We start from the raw sequence: 14,079 nt of genomic DNA, 5'->3' as shown, positions 1-14,079 counted from the left end.
GTAAATGTGATATACATTTGCTATTTCTTTTTTAGCAGAAATAGGAGAAAATGTGATAAAAGCAGTATATTATTATATTATCTAGGCTAACCATGGTGCTGTTATTATTACCTGTATGTTCAAGACAAAGCCTCATCCTGTGTCATTTGTTTATTTTATTTTGCTGTGGTAATTTTGTGTTTCTTGTTCAAAAAGTAATTGCATTTTAAAGACCAGCCTCATCTTCACACCAACCTCTTAAAGAGGAAAAAGAAATTTGCATTCTTTTTCAGTCGCTCTGTCTCTCGATACCATTTGGCTACTTTTAATTGTGTTTCACTTCTGAGTGAAGAGGAAGTGGTTATGTGTTTCCTGCCCCGTCTCCCCTCCTCCAGCAGAACACACACAGAGAGAGAGAGCCCGGTGAGGTAAACGCAGATCTCGGAGGGGAAAGCAGAGCACAAGCGAATGAAGAAAATGGCGATCTCGCAGGATGTATGCTTACCCTCGTAGATGCTGCAAACGCGTTGAATTTCTTTAGCCTTACAGTCGGCTTTCCTTTCCACTCTGTTGCACTTTATTCTTCAAAGAGGTGAGCTATCCTGTGCGGTGTTTTTAATCTCTTTTTGTCGAGCTGGTTCACTGGAGGAGTGCGAGGCAGGGAGACCCGGGTCGCTGTTGTTTGGTTAGCCTTGGCTATTTCAACGTAGCTAGCTCATGTACTTGGCGCATTCGTGGAGATGAATTAGTGCTCCTGCAGTTTATGAACACAAGGTTGAGTTTTCATGCAGCGGATACTGGAAATTAAATGGTGTGAGTAACATATTTACACCAGGAGGCATCTTGAGGTTAACCTTGCGCCAACTAGTACTAGTTTAACCCCTGTTCGACATCTGTGCGAACATTACTCTCAAAAGAAGTTATTCGGTACATTGAAGCAGTATTTCTTGCGGATGTAGAATTTATATACAAGTAAAATATTATAATTAGTCCCCATGTACTCTTTATTTTTCAATTTATTTAATTTACGTTACTTACATTTGATACGATACAACACCGGCTAGCCGCTTAGCAGCATTAGCTTCTAGCGTTAGCAGTAGCTAATTCGACGACGCAGTTACAGTGAACTGCTGTTTGGCATTTATGCAGCTTTTATTAGGCACACGGCTGTGCAAATATAAAGCGGAGCTTTTTATTTAGCGTGTTTACATTAGTTACACAATTTTTTATGCTAAGATTAACTTGCATAGGATGTTTTTTTTTTTTAATTTATTTTATTTTATTTTATTTTTTAAAATCTGCTCATTTAACGCCCTCTGTCGGTACGTTAGCACCATGCAAACTGTGCAGCTAAATGCCGGACCCCCGCTCTGGTAGAGATGCAGCCATATTCGGCTGAAAACGTTCCCTGATCAGACGGCAATCGTAAATGCAGCGGCATTATCAATTACGTGCATGAGAATACTTGAATATTCAGTGAAGATTTCTGCATTTGGAAGGACCGAACAAACCCCAGGCTCGGGAGAAGCCATGTTGGTTAAGCTCTAACTCGGGCAACAGCTGAGATAATGGCCGATCAGGACCTGAGCTGTAACTTTGACCTACACACACTCTCTTTACATTTTCATTTTCTCATTCACGGTGACAGGCATTTAGCAGGATGTGTGTTTTCCTGCTATGCTGTTCAACCTGAATTTCTACGTGTCTTGAAACATTTTTTTTTCATGCTGAATTGATTGTACACGTTCATAGACACTGAGAATATGTCTTCATACCCTGTCAAGAGCTAGCCAAACAAATTAGCATGTGCTTTGATTACATTAATTTAAGACAATAACAGTATATTAACACAGATATAACTTGGTGGCAAAGTTTTAGTTTGGGGTAGCGTTGATTTGAACCTTTAAGCGAGTAATGTTTTATCTTTTCTTTTTATTTCAGAGATTTGGAATTGAAAGCTGTTGCCACCAAAGAAACTGAAGCATCTTAACAGGTCAGTGCACCATCACAAACATACACACATCCACATCAATACAAGTTCTGCCAGTATAGACCATAGTTGGTTTTAAGTCAGTAGACCATAGTTGGTTTTAAGTCAGTAGTACTGGTGAAGAATATTATTTTTGGTAGATGGATATACAGAAATTAACAATTTTAGAGACTGTCTTGCTCTCTGCTATGAATACCTCACTTATGTTTGCCATTTTAAGACTGTAAAACCATTTATTATTCATATACTCGCATAATTATTTATACATATTTTTATAAGTAAATGTTTTTCATGAAATCTGGAGAAAATTGGTAATCCTTAATGCTAAAAGCTCACATGTAGTTAAAATGTGCACTTGGTATGTAATCAAACCTGGATGGGATGAGCGGCCTCCTGCAGTTTGGGATCATTGGAGTCAAATAAGAACAGCAAAATGTCGACCAAAACTATAAAAATTATAAAATGACCAGCACTTGTTGTAAATTGTTTCAGGAAAGCAGCAAAAATAAGAAATAAATCTCAAAGCTTGATTTCTTTTCTGATTTTTTTTTTCTTTAAAGATCTGAAATGTGTTTCGGTTTCTACCTCAAGTGGAGGATAGATTTGCACATGTACACTTCAGTATTTGGTAAAAAAAAAAAAAAACTTGCTAGCTGTTTCTCTCTATAGGTGATAAAGAACTTGTCTTTGTCGCGCAGAGCGGCGTGTGTTTGTCTGGGATGGGCAACCCCTGCTTATGCTAGCACATGCAGTTCCGTTTGAATTGAATTGGTGGGTCTGGGTCGGTCCGAGCTGCTTGTGCTGAGTAAGCTTTGCTGTTTTAAAATCGCTAAATGAGAAGCCAGAATCCCGATGTTTTGTGTGGAGGGGTGTTTGTGCAGCTCTTTGTGCTCCACATGCAGGCAGGCACACAATGAAGCAGTTTAGTCCCCTTTTCTTTTTTTCTTTTTTAAGTGACTAAATTTTTTCAGGAAACTTCTGTGCTCTCACTTTTGTTTTCAGGACATATTTGTGTTTTTTTTTTTTTTTTTTTTTAGTTTTTGGAGAGTCTGTGTACATTGAAATAATACACAGACTAGAATCAGTGTTTTGGTTGTTCAGTAAACCCTGTAATGCCGGTTTGGTTGGTTGCCATTCTACTTTGTCTAATAGTTTCTGAGCACTGGAAAAAAATTTTCCCAGCTGAAAGTGTTATAAGGACATGATAATGGGAGACAGTGCGATTAATATTCCAGGGTACTAAAAATGTTTTACTACTTTTCTCATACTTGGATTATTGTTCCCCAAGGTCAGCTTAAAAAACGTTTTTGCATTTGTACATTTTTAAATGTGTAAATGTATAAATACATTTATGTAAACTTGATGTTAAATTTTTCTAACACTAGTTTCTCCCAGTTGTCTAATTTTTCTTTCTTTCATATTTCTATGGTTTTATATACGATCTGTTTGCACATAGTTAGATTCTACTGGGAGTAATAAAATAATCCAATCTATGAAAAAAATCTGAACAATTCTAAAAACCTAATTTTGAGCTTTCTTGCTTGGTTGCCAGATTTTCCAGATTAGGTCTTTCAACTTTCTGCTCCATTTTCCTAAAAAACCCTAATGAAACCCAAAGCTCACGCTGCCATGTTTATATTTTGATATTGTTGTCATAAATTACCAAGATAAGCCGCTTTACTGCGTTAGTGGCTACAAGGATCAGATAGTTCATCGTTGCCCCTCGGAGCCATAAACCACACCCAGGTGGTTGTGAGATAGAAGCGAGTCAGGCACAGAAACGGAGGGTTTGATGCAGTTAGTTGACCCATGCGTGCTCAGACAGGATGTGAGCCACAGAAATGCAGTTTTGCATAAACAGGTTATCAAGCTGTCTGGTTCTGCAGCGACTTTATTTGAATCAGCTTTTGGGAAACGTGCTGATGTTTTGGAAGGGCTTTCTTTGTTGTTGTTGTTGTTCTGTTGCACTTTTAGATTTTATGCAAAATGTGTTCTTTTTAGTATGAAAAAGTGTAAGTTTCTTGATATAAATATAACTTTTCTTCAATGAAAGGTCAAAACCTGCAATGTTTGTGCCCCTGCTCTTATATAGATTCTTAAGTCCTAAAAAAAGTTTATTTGCATATTTTTGTGGTGTGGTAAATTTTAAATCAAACCTTAAATCTAAAAATGTACTCATTGCTCCCCTGAAAGCCACACAGTGTGGTTCCTTTCCCCCCTTTCTTTCTTTCATTCATTTATTTATTTTTTAGTCTGCGGGATCATGTTGCCTTCCTTGGGTTACCTTGACCTGAAATGAACTGCTCTTCGTTTTGGCTCCACCAAGCAGATACCGTTCAGCTCGCCTAGAAATGTCACATGTTGCTCTGCAATAAAAGCCTTTGGTGTTTTCCTGCTTGTGATAAGGACAAAAATAAAAATGCATCATCCATTAGTGGAGTACGTCTGCCCTGCACGGGAGCCTCGGCTGTTTGGGCTCCACGAGAACGAAAATAATGCAAATCGATGAAAACGATGTGCAAATTAGCCACGCGGCCACTCTGTGGTGTTTATCAGGGATGGGCGCGCCTTTACCTGCGTTTGCTTTGAAAAGGTTCAGGGCGCTGCCACTCCAGAGCTCAGAGGGATTGTAAGCGGTTCCCGGTCCAGTTCGTTTAGATTGGTGAAACAAATGAGCGATGAAGCCATGTGAAGTTTTACAGTAACTGATGCAAGAGTGAACCAGTTTCTTATCGGCAAAGAAGTTGTGCGTAATAGTGAAAATGAAACTGTAGATGTTTATCTTGGGTTTTTCAGGTCTGAAAAGGGATTTAGTACGTTTCCCAATGAATGGGATGTTGAATTAGAAGCTCACTTAATGGTTGTAGTTAAAAGTTATCAATGTTTTGTTTTCTTCTCTCCAAAGAGCTTAAAGTGGTTTAATATAAACTCAGGTTGAGTTATTCCAAGTTGGGGAAAGCTGCATTATTGTGAATAAATTTGTTTTACTTAAAGGTGAATCGAATCCTCGTAGAGTTGTGGAAGACATGTATTTTAAAGGAATATTCCCCTAAAAAAAAAAGCACAGATTTTGCCTGTAGAAGTAACAGGTTTACTTGTAATCCGTAATGTTCCACATTAAAAAAATATTAGGTTTATGGCGGCTTTTGGAAAGAAATCTTACTAAATTTGTTTCTGTTTTTAAACAGATCCTACACATTAAAAAAACACATTTTTTAATTTAAAAGACAAAAAAAAGTTATTTTTAGGATTTTTTAGCAAACATTCTTTAAACATAAAACAATTAAATCAGTTAGTTAGTTGCTAGGGTCTTAAATAATCTCCCCAATATGGCCAAGTAATTGGATAAAATGCATATTTTCTCCATGTATAGTAGTGCCGTGCTTCCCCCGCCTTGCTTCTTTCGACTGTACTTGTTGGGGGAAGGCTGATTGATGACCCATTCATAAACATGCGCCGTCTATAATGTGTATGGATGCACTGCAGGGGGGCTCCCCCCTTGTTCTTATGTAAAACCACCCGCTGAAACTCTTCACGGTTGGAAGTAAATGGTTGGTGACTGTTCAGGTGGGGGGTTGAAAACGAGGAGGTGAAAGAAAAAAAAATATCCACATCTGGTTGAATTCCAACTGATTAAGGGGGAAAAAACAACTGATTATTGAGAACATGTTGAGCAGAATTAAAGCTTCAGTGAGGATTATTGTCGCTTCACACCAAAGAGATTCCCGGTCCAGATCTAGGCAAGGAGTAGCAACAACCTCCCACAGCCACAAGCAGACTCCCGCTTTTACAACTTTAAAAGCGATGTGAGTAGTTTGTCTTTGCACCGACTTGGCGTATTTAATGCTGCCCACATATTTCTGCAATCCTCTCCAAATAGCATCCATATTGTACGCTTTTTTTTTTTTATGGTGGAGCAGTGCAAAGAGCTAATGAAGAATGCATCAGCTGGCAGGCTACCAGAAGGCCATGCATATTGGGTCAGAGCTGGTTTACATTAAAGGTGGCATTTTTAATTTTTTTTTTTTTATTATTGTGCAGTTCAGTTTTCAGGTCAGGACTATTAAAAAAGATGCTTTATGATTTTATAGTCCTTTTATATATAGATACGTTTTACACAACGTGTGGCTTTTATTTTCAATTAGCCGCTCTGCTAATTTAAATGAAAGTCAAATAATAATTACTGTTGTGGTTTTGGTGCCCGAGTTGTTTTACTATCAGCATGTGGGTGAAGCGAAGATAAGTGCTGAGCAGTAATCTCATTATCGGATTAGCCTGCAGCCTGCTCCTGCAGGCGAAATGGCACACCCACCCGAGCCAGAGCATCTAAACTCATTCATTCTCAGAGGGCGAAACTGGACCTCACAGGCCACTTAACGATGGATGTCATTTGAGGTCAAAGTGCACCAACACACCTATTAACCCTCAGGATCTCGCTTCCCAACTTTTAGCTTGTAGCGACTGCTTGAGTAAATGATTAAAACTGAAACGAGGAAAATCAAAAACGATAAATCTCGTTCGACGGAGGGTAAAGCTTGTTAATGTCGTCTGCAGGGAACGCACCCAGAGAGGGAAAAACGGTGGATGGAAGAGCGAGAGAGACGGAGAGTTTGAAAAGGAAGGAATCCAGTGAGATAAAGAACTGGACAGAAGGTAAGGAGAAGTAAATAAAGTTGCGTTTTGTGCACCACGTCAAGGCCGTTTTACTGCTGTTTTTCAACCACCGGGAGGTTAAACATTTATGATTTTTCACACGGAATATTAGATATAGAAAGTATGTCAAAACATGCTCACGTTGCATGATCACACTAACCTTTTTAACGCCTTTTAGTTGTGGCTCGCTGTGATTGGTGGTGCAGTATTTCTGATCCAGTAGTGGAGTGTATTTACTCAGACTGTGCTGGTGTACGTTGCCATGTCACACAGTAGTGTTTTCCATTTAGATTGCTCTTAGTTTCCACTGACTCGTCTACTGTTACAAGGCAAGCTGTCACTGCTACTTCCAGCAAGGAAACTTTCTCTGACCTTGAAGCGTTTTTAATTCTGCTTTCTTTTCCATTTTTGGCCCATATATGTTGCTATAATACTTTTTTTTTTTTTTTTTACATTTATCTCTGCCCACCTGAGACATTCTCCATAATTACAACACAAAGTTGTAGCAGTTTTACATAGTAAATCTTGTTTTCCAGATCAAGTCAGAGTTGTGCTGCTGAGAGTTTCAGTCTGATCCTAGCACAGAAACAGCCTTTGGGAACCACATGTGCACGCATGCGCACACCTGTAGCTGTTTAGTGGACGGATGTTTTTCGGGTGATGGGGCAGATAAAAACAAGATCGTCCAGTTTGGGGAAAATTGCAGATTTGTTTTTCATTCCCGTTTTCATTCATTTCCATACAGTCTCGGGTCGCAACAGTGCATCCGCTCGCATATTTTGAAGCCTGATCACTGCAGGAACATTTGGTAAAATTTTAAATTGAACTTTTGCTTTTATAGGTTGAAATACACTAATGATACACAGGTGTCCTGAATTTAAGTACAAAAAACAAAAAAATGGTTGGTTTATTTATTTCAATTAAAGCATTCCTGTAGAAGTTGGGAGGAAATCCACTCGGTCCCGTGTTTAAAATATCTCAAGAATGAAAAACAAACATTAACGCTGACTAATTTTAAACTTTTGGCCGAGCAGATGAGGCAGAAATGTGGGTGGGCAGGTTACTGTTAAATCAAATGGATGACTGAATAATGTACAAACCAGTGGATGATGACTCGTACCCAAAGACATGAAGCCTGTGCTTCTGCACACATTTCCCCTCGTTTCATAGCCCTGTGTGGGTGCCTCTTGAAGCCCCCCACTCCCACAGCAGCGAACTGCGACAAGTAGTCTTATCTGCCCCTGCACACGGCAAAACTACACATGTAAGTGCATGCACGTCGCGCTGTTTTGATACGAGTCGCAGCCCCGTGTTCGCTTCTGTTCAGTCTCCCCGTTTTTATCTTTGGCGAATTGAGGAAAGTTGACATTTACTGAAAAATGGCGCCGGGTTGCTTGCGCTTCCCTGGGGTTTCTTTCATCTTGACGTATCGTTTCATACAGAAAGGTATTTGCTTTGTAGACGGAGACTTGCATGCGGCTCTTGACACTGATGTCATCTTGCTTGGACAAGCCCAAAGGAATGAGGAGTGGTGTTGAAGCATCGTCGTCATAACAAGAGCTGATTTAAGTGCTGGGAAACGCGTTTAAGGCTGATTTTTCTCAAGAATAACATTTTAAAATGTTAAATTACTCAAGAACTATAGATAATGGGAGGACTATTTTGGGTATGCAGAACTTGCTTTGTTGCTTTGATTAAAATTTCATGAAACATAGCAGATATTTTGAATATTCACAATTGAATTTAACTTTTGTGCAAGACTTGAATTGGCGTGTATTAAACTTCAGCTGGTTGAATAATGTAATGCATTCAGGTGTCTGGAAATACTCCATTTTGTGCCTCTCATTGTGACAATATGCACATTTTATCACACTACCGCCTTAAACTTGCCACCAACGTCTAAAAATGACCCCCTACTGTGTTACAGTTTTACCATCAAACAATATTTTAATGAGTTGCTTTTCATGTATCTAAGGACAGCTGAGCTAACTGGAAAATTAATTAGCACATTTCTTAACACACTTCGGAGCGAGTATTTTTGTTTGAGTTTCTTCAACCAGTTATTCTTGGCTCGTTTCTGCCTCGATGCCAATGTTGGCAAATTTCTTTGGCCAGAAAGTGTGATGCTTCAAATCGGCCTGTTGCATAGTAACAGTTGGATAATTCAAACGGTTTTGAAAAAAAAGGAAAAACAGCGGATCCATTAGCAGCATCAAATTGTCTGGAAATGCTTAAATATTTTCAGTATTAAAATATCAACAGCTATATAACAAGATGAATGAGTTCTAGAGGATGACAAGCAACTAATATTGTCATATTATAGCACAAGTAGTGAAATATCTTAAACATTTATTGAGACTATGGCAGAGTGTAATTTCCTGTCCTTTTTCTCATAGTTGGTAATGTATCACTGTTCAAGCTTAATGTGGTTCAACACATCAGATTTTTTTTTTTATCTTTTGTGTTTAAGTTCTCATAAAATTCTACATTCGCCTCGTATAACAACTTTAATCTGATATTATAATTTTATTCTTGTAATTAAACAGTCGTAACGAGGTCCTAATATTATGTTGTGTAGTTGATTAACCTGATTTCAAAGTCCAAATAAAAAGAAGTTGTAAAACACTCTTGTCGAACAAGATGGCTGCCTGGGCGTTCTGACATCACTCAGAACTATGGAAACCCAAGAAGTGTGTTGCTGGGGGGGAAAAAAAAATCTGGATTTTCCAAAAATTTAAATTTGATGAATCGATGCAATCAGTTTATCACAGAGCCTTCCTCTCTTTTTGACACGTTTTACTTTTCAAAACAAGGTTCTGCCTTCAAAAAGGCAGCAACGCGCAAAATAAAGCAGAATATTCTAAAATAATAATAATAATAAATTCAAGTCATTATTCAAATACAAAATGACCATTAAGAATAATTCCACAGCTCTGTTTTATTGTGTGTCTAATGATGGAGATGCTACAGAGATGCCTGCTTCATTTTTTAAATATTTCCAGAGCCTCTTGGTTCTGATGACTCACCCAGAATTACTAGCGAAGATAAGACTTTGGCTCACGGTTATGTGTGGTTTGGTGGCATTGGTTATTGTTCACCGCACTGTATTTTACTGTATTTATTTATACAGCACTTATTGTATGCTGCAATTTAAAAAAAAAAAAAAAAAAGCTTATCTTTGCTGCTCAAACAAGGTTGTGCTGTGTTGCATCTGCAAACTCGGTGGTTGTCCACATGGGTTTGTTTGTTCTCTTATCGTGTTGGCTGGAGGACAGACTGGTTGCTATTTGAACTGGAAATGTATAAATAGGCCTGTGTGCTCCAAACAGGCAGAAGGAGCGAACACCCATTTTCTAACCTGTGGTCTAGAAGAAATAAGAGGCAGAGAGGCAAATATAGACGTGTCGTTCCAAACACTGGTCCTTTTATCCTGAAGCGATGTTTCTTTCTACAGCTGGCTTCAACACCATGTCCTTTTTTGTTTCTTGCTGTGTTCAGTGGTTTTTGCTCTATTACAAATCGTTAGCGCCGACCAAGCAGCAGAAACCTTTCAGGCTGACGGCTTTTTAAGCCTGGAGGATACAGTTACGATCAGCGATGTCCATAAAGAGTTGATCTCTGTATGCCAGCATTTTACTAACAACCATCTACAAACTTAAAATAATGACTGATGGTCTCAAATATGTAGGCACTGATCATGAGATTATTTTCATTCTGCTTTTTTCACTTAGTTTGTGTTGTGGTGAGATATATATTTCTTTTTATTATTTCTAAATTTATATAAAAAAAAACTTTTTATCATTCTCTTTTTTATGTTAATCTTTATTGCACCGTAATGTGTTGTTTTTAGGGCTGCAACTTTCAATATAATTGTTTTAGTGAGTTTATGATGGATAATAGATTAGTCGGATAAAAGAAATTGGCACATTTTCAAGATTTTTCAATTAATATCTTAACCCTTGTTAGACATTAATAGAAATAAATTAAAATATGTAAATAAGCAAATCAATCACTTTAATAAAAATTCAGTTGTCCGGAATGCAATAACATTGTATTCCCTTTGTGTACGTTTGATCGTTTGCAGAAAAGAAATACTTTCTACTACTAGTCTGATTATTTTTGGATTAATAGTTGGATAATAAAATGTGCTATTCAGATGAATTAAATAAATGTAGAATTAATGCTTGGAGATTTTTATTTTTGAGAATTTGAACCGGGTGAAGCTTAAAAATAAAAAGATATTAAAGATATTTACAATTTTTTTAAATTTTTTTTCATCTTGAATGCAAAATGTTGGTGTTTTTGTGTTCCTCTTTCAGGAAATGGCCACATTTAGGAGTCTCTGTACTCCAGTTAACAATGAATCAATTACTAAATTGGATGATGATTATTTCAGTAATAGATTAATCACAATTAATTCAATTAATCAATTCAGCCTTAATTGTATTTATATTGATTGTGGCCTGAAGGGCTACAGATGAAAACTAGCCTTTGTGGCCAATTGTGGCATATTATGCGACACACATTGTCCCTTCTGAAATAAATTACAACAATCCAATTCAAGACAACAGAAGCAACCTGAGAATGTTTTTGAATAATCTGATAGTGCGACTCTCGCTGAGACTCGTTTTAAGGTTGCATACGTAATGTATTTAAGTGCAAATTGAAGGTCGCAGTTTCTCAGCGAGCGTCTTAGTCCTGCAGATGGACTCCACCAACCAGTTCCTGCAGCCGGTCTCTGTGTTGTCCTGTTGCCTCATTAAGATTCCTGCCTTGCTGAACTTGTTCTGCTGGGCTCCCTCAGTAAGCATGACATGGCAACACAGGCTGGTTTTGGTTGAACAAGACCCACATATCCAGTCCTTGATATCTGAGTTGAAAGTTTCCCAATGAGTAACTAATTTTAGGCAGTAGCTGCGTAACATCAGGGGCTGTCACAGCTAGCATGCAGACAGAAACACGAGACAGGCTGGCGCTAGCTGGGGTAGCAATTACATTAAAAAAAAATCAAACTACATAGGAAACTGATGTTGAAATGGGTTTCAGATACGCCTCGTCTTTGGTGATCAGTTTGGTCTTTTTGGGTTTTTTTCTTATTCCATTCTCTCAACTTAAATATTCATCCAAATAAGGATGAGTTAAAAATCAAACAAAATGCAATCCATTTCTACTTAACATGTAGTAATAGCAGCAAAGATGGTAAAAGACCTGCCTTTTGAAGGCACGTCTTAAAAATTGGGTCTTCAGTTTTGTTCGTAGCTCCACTCTGAGCAACAGAACAAGTTGTACAACGCCTCTACTTCAGGGTTCGTATGAGCTAGGGCTATTTTCGTTTTCCCGTAGCCTGAAGCTTGAAGCTCTGTGCCAAAAACTTGTTTCCATTTCACTGATCAGATTGCTGCCCCCGAAGTATTTCCCTGAAACCCACCTATAGCATGCTGCTCTGTTGTAAACATGACTGAACCTGCCCTGAAGCGCTCCCAGTGTTTGAAAAATGTATGCAAGATGCACATTTGTATTTCTGTTCAGCTGAGTCAAATAAATGTAGAACTGTGTAAGGTAGACCATGTTGATAAAAAAAAAAAAAAAACAGCCTCTTGAAGAGCAACTAAGACTGAATTTATTTAGATGTTGAAGTCCAATTGGGCGGAAACAAACCAGGTTTGATCAAAAGCAACTGTAGGTCTTTTTCATCCTATGTGAGTCTTATTTTTATTGTTGCATAAAATATATTCTGTAGATGAATAAATAGTTAACTATCTGAAGCTTTTTGCTATGATTTCACCATTTAGGGCGGGTCAAATGCAGAACAGAGAGCTGTTTCGTAATGTTGCAGGATTTCCCCCAGAAAACTTGCTCAGCCCGGTGACGGGGGCGGTAGGGCAGTAATTCATCCATTGGTTTGTTTGAGTTAAAAGTTTTTTAAAGTTGGCTGGAAATTTTAAAATATCACTTGACAACTATGTCTGAACACCAACTAGCAAGCAACTGCGAAATGGTACGACATTTAAATAATGTCGTACCATTAAAAATCTTTAAAAAATGCAAACATGAAAACAACGCTTAGCCTGGTGGGGGCACATGTAAAGCCTGGTGGCCCACCAGGCTTGTAATACAGGTAGGAAAGAAAGGTTGTACTTGTTAAAGATGAGCTCTTGGTAAAGCCACACAGTTAACAGAGATACCAATCATTTATGTTGTGGGAATTAAAGGCGATGAATACTGCTAGTTGCTGCTTAGTGTTTTTTTTTCAACCTGAAAGATCAAACAGGATTGATTCACTCCACAGTGAGAGTTATGAAGTCTGAAAACCTTTAATCGCTTCCTTATGGGCCTGCACAGTCATGCTCCAGACATCCAGCTTTGCCTGTTTTGTAACTGTCTGCTGCATTACCTCCTCACACTGAGATGATGGTAAATGTTCATCTTCAACCCAAATGCAAATCAGTTGTTTGTTCAAACTGATCATACATCCTTTTTTTTTTTTTGTGTCGTAGCTAGGCCTGTCGCGATAAACGATAAATCAATGAATCGCACGATAAATTAAACCTATTGACCTCATTTTAATTATCGGCTTTATCGTCTCTTCCTGCCATTTTTTCTTTCTCTTGATGACACTGAATAAAAAAAGGCTCAACTCTGGTGCTCTCCACTGACCCTCCCTTCCTATTTCCTTAGTGTAATGTCCAGCGCACACTACATGAGTTGTCAGCCCATTTTCAAAACCTGAGACCACACATGAGCCGACAGAAATCCTAGGTATAACGGTTCGATCGTGCTGTGTGGTGTCCAGCCACACAGCCATTATTTTGGACTTGTAGCCCAACATAATGGCTACAAGTCCAGTTAACTAATTTTAATATCGGGCATTAATCAATGCTTTACTAGAATCTACCTGTGATGCATGTGGCTAGAGTCAGCGTAAAGTCCTGACTGAATGAAAATTATTATAACCTATTTATGTCACGTTAACGAAGAACAGCTGAAAACTTACCGGGTTCATCAACTGCGGTAGCAATTTGGCTCCAACTCCTCCCCTTGTCATTTCTATATTCTTTGCACGAAATGTTAAATAAATATTAATGTTGTTTACACATATCTCCGATGTCTGGATTTTGGGTTGTACCATGTCAGCTGTTTGGGATTCCCCTCGTGGAGGAGAATCCGTGCTTTCTGATTGAAATTACGAGGGGAATCCGAAACAGCTGACACAGCACAACCCGAAGTCCAGCGGACATTTGAGATATGTGGAAACAACATTAATATTTATTCAACATTTTGTGCAAAGAATATAGAAATGACAAGGGGAGGAGTTGGAGCCAAATCGCTACCGCAGTTTATGAACCCGGTAAGTTTTCAGCTGTTCTTCGTTAACGTGACATAAAAGGTTATAATAATTTTCATTGAGTCAGGACTTTACGCTGACTCTAGCCACATGCATCACATGTAGATTCTAG

General features: G+C 38.3%; 1 protein-coding gene across 2 annotated transcripts in view; it reads left to right on the top strand.

The window, feature by feature from the left end:
* Positions 1-340: 340 nt before the first annotated feature.
* The window catches only part of LOC106947614 (trinucleotide repeat containing adaptor 6A), a 36,029-nt gene continuing 22,290 nt past the window's right edge, over positions 341-14,079 (top strand). Inside the window, exons 1-3 of one of the 2 annotated variants that reach the window (XM_015032740.1) lie at positions 341-571; positions 1,921-1,972; positions 6,524-6,622. The gene's annotated coding sequence lies outside the window, so the exon portion shown is untranslated. The remainder of the gene's footprint in view (positions 572-1,920; positions 1,973-6,523; positions 6,623-14,079) is intronic. The other variant, XM_015032741.1, reaches the window with a different exon arrangement.

Source organism: Poecilia latipinna, unplaced genomic scaffold (assembly GCF_001443285.1).
Source record: "Poecilia latipinna isolate Pla-1442-1.1 unplaced genomic scaffold, P_latipinna-1.0 Scaffold249, whole genome shotgun sequence".
NCBI lineage: Eukaryota > Metazoa > Chordata > Actinopteri > Cyprinodontiformes > Poeciliidae > Poecilia > Poecilia latipinna.
The sequence above is the reverse complement of the archived record's forward strand: the minus strand, read 5'-3'. Positions and strand labels throughout refer to the sequence as shown.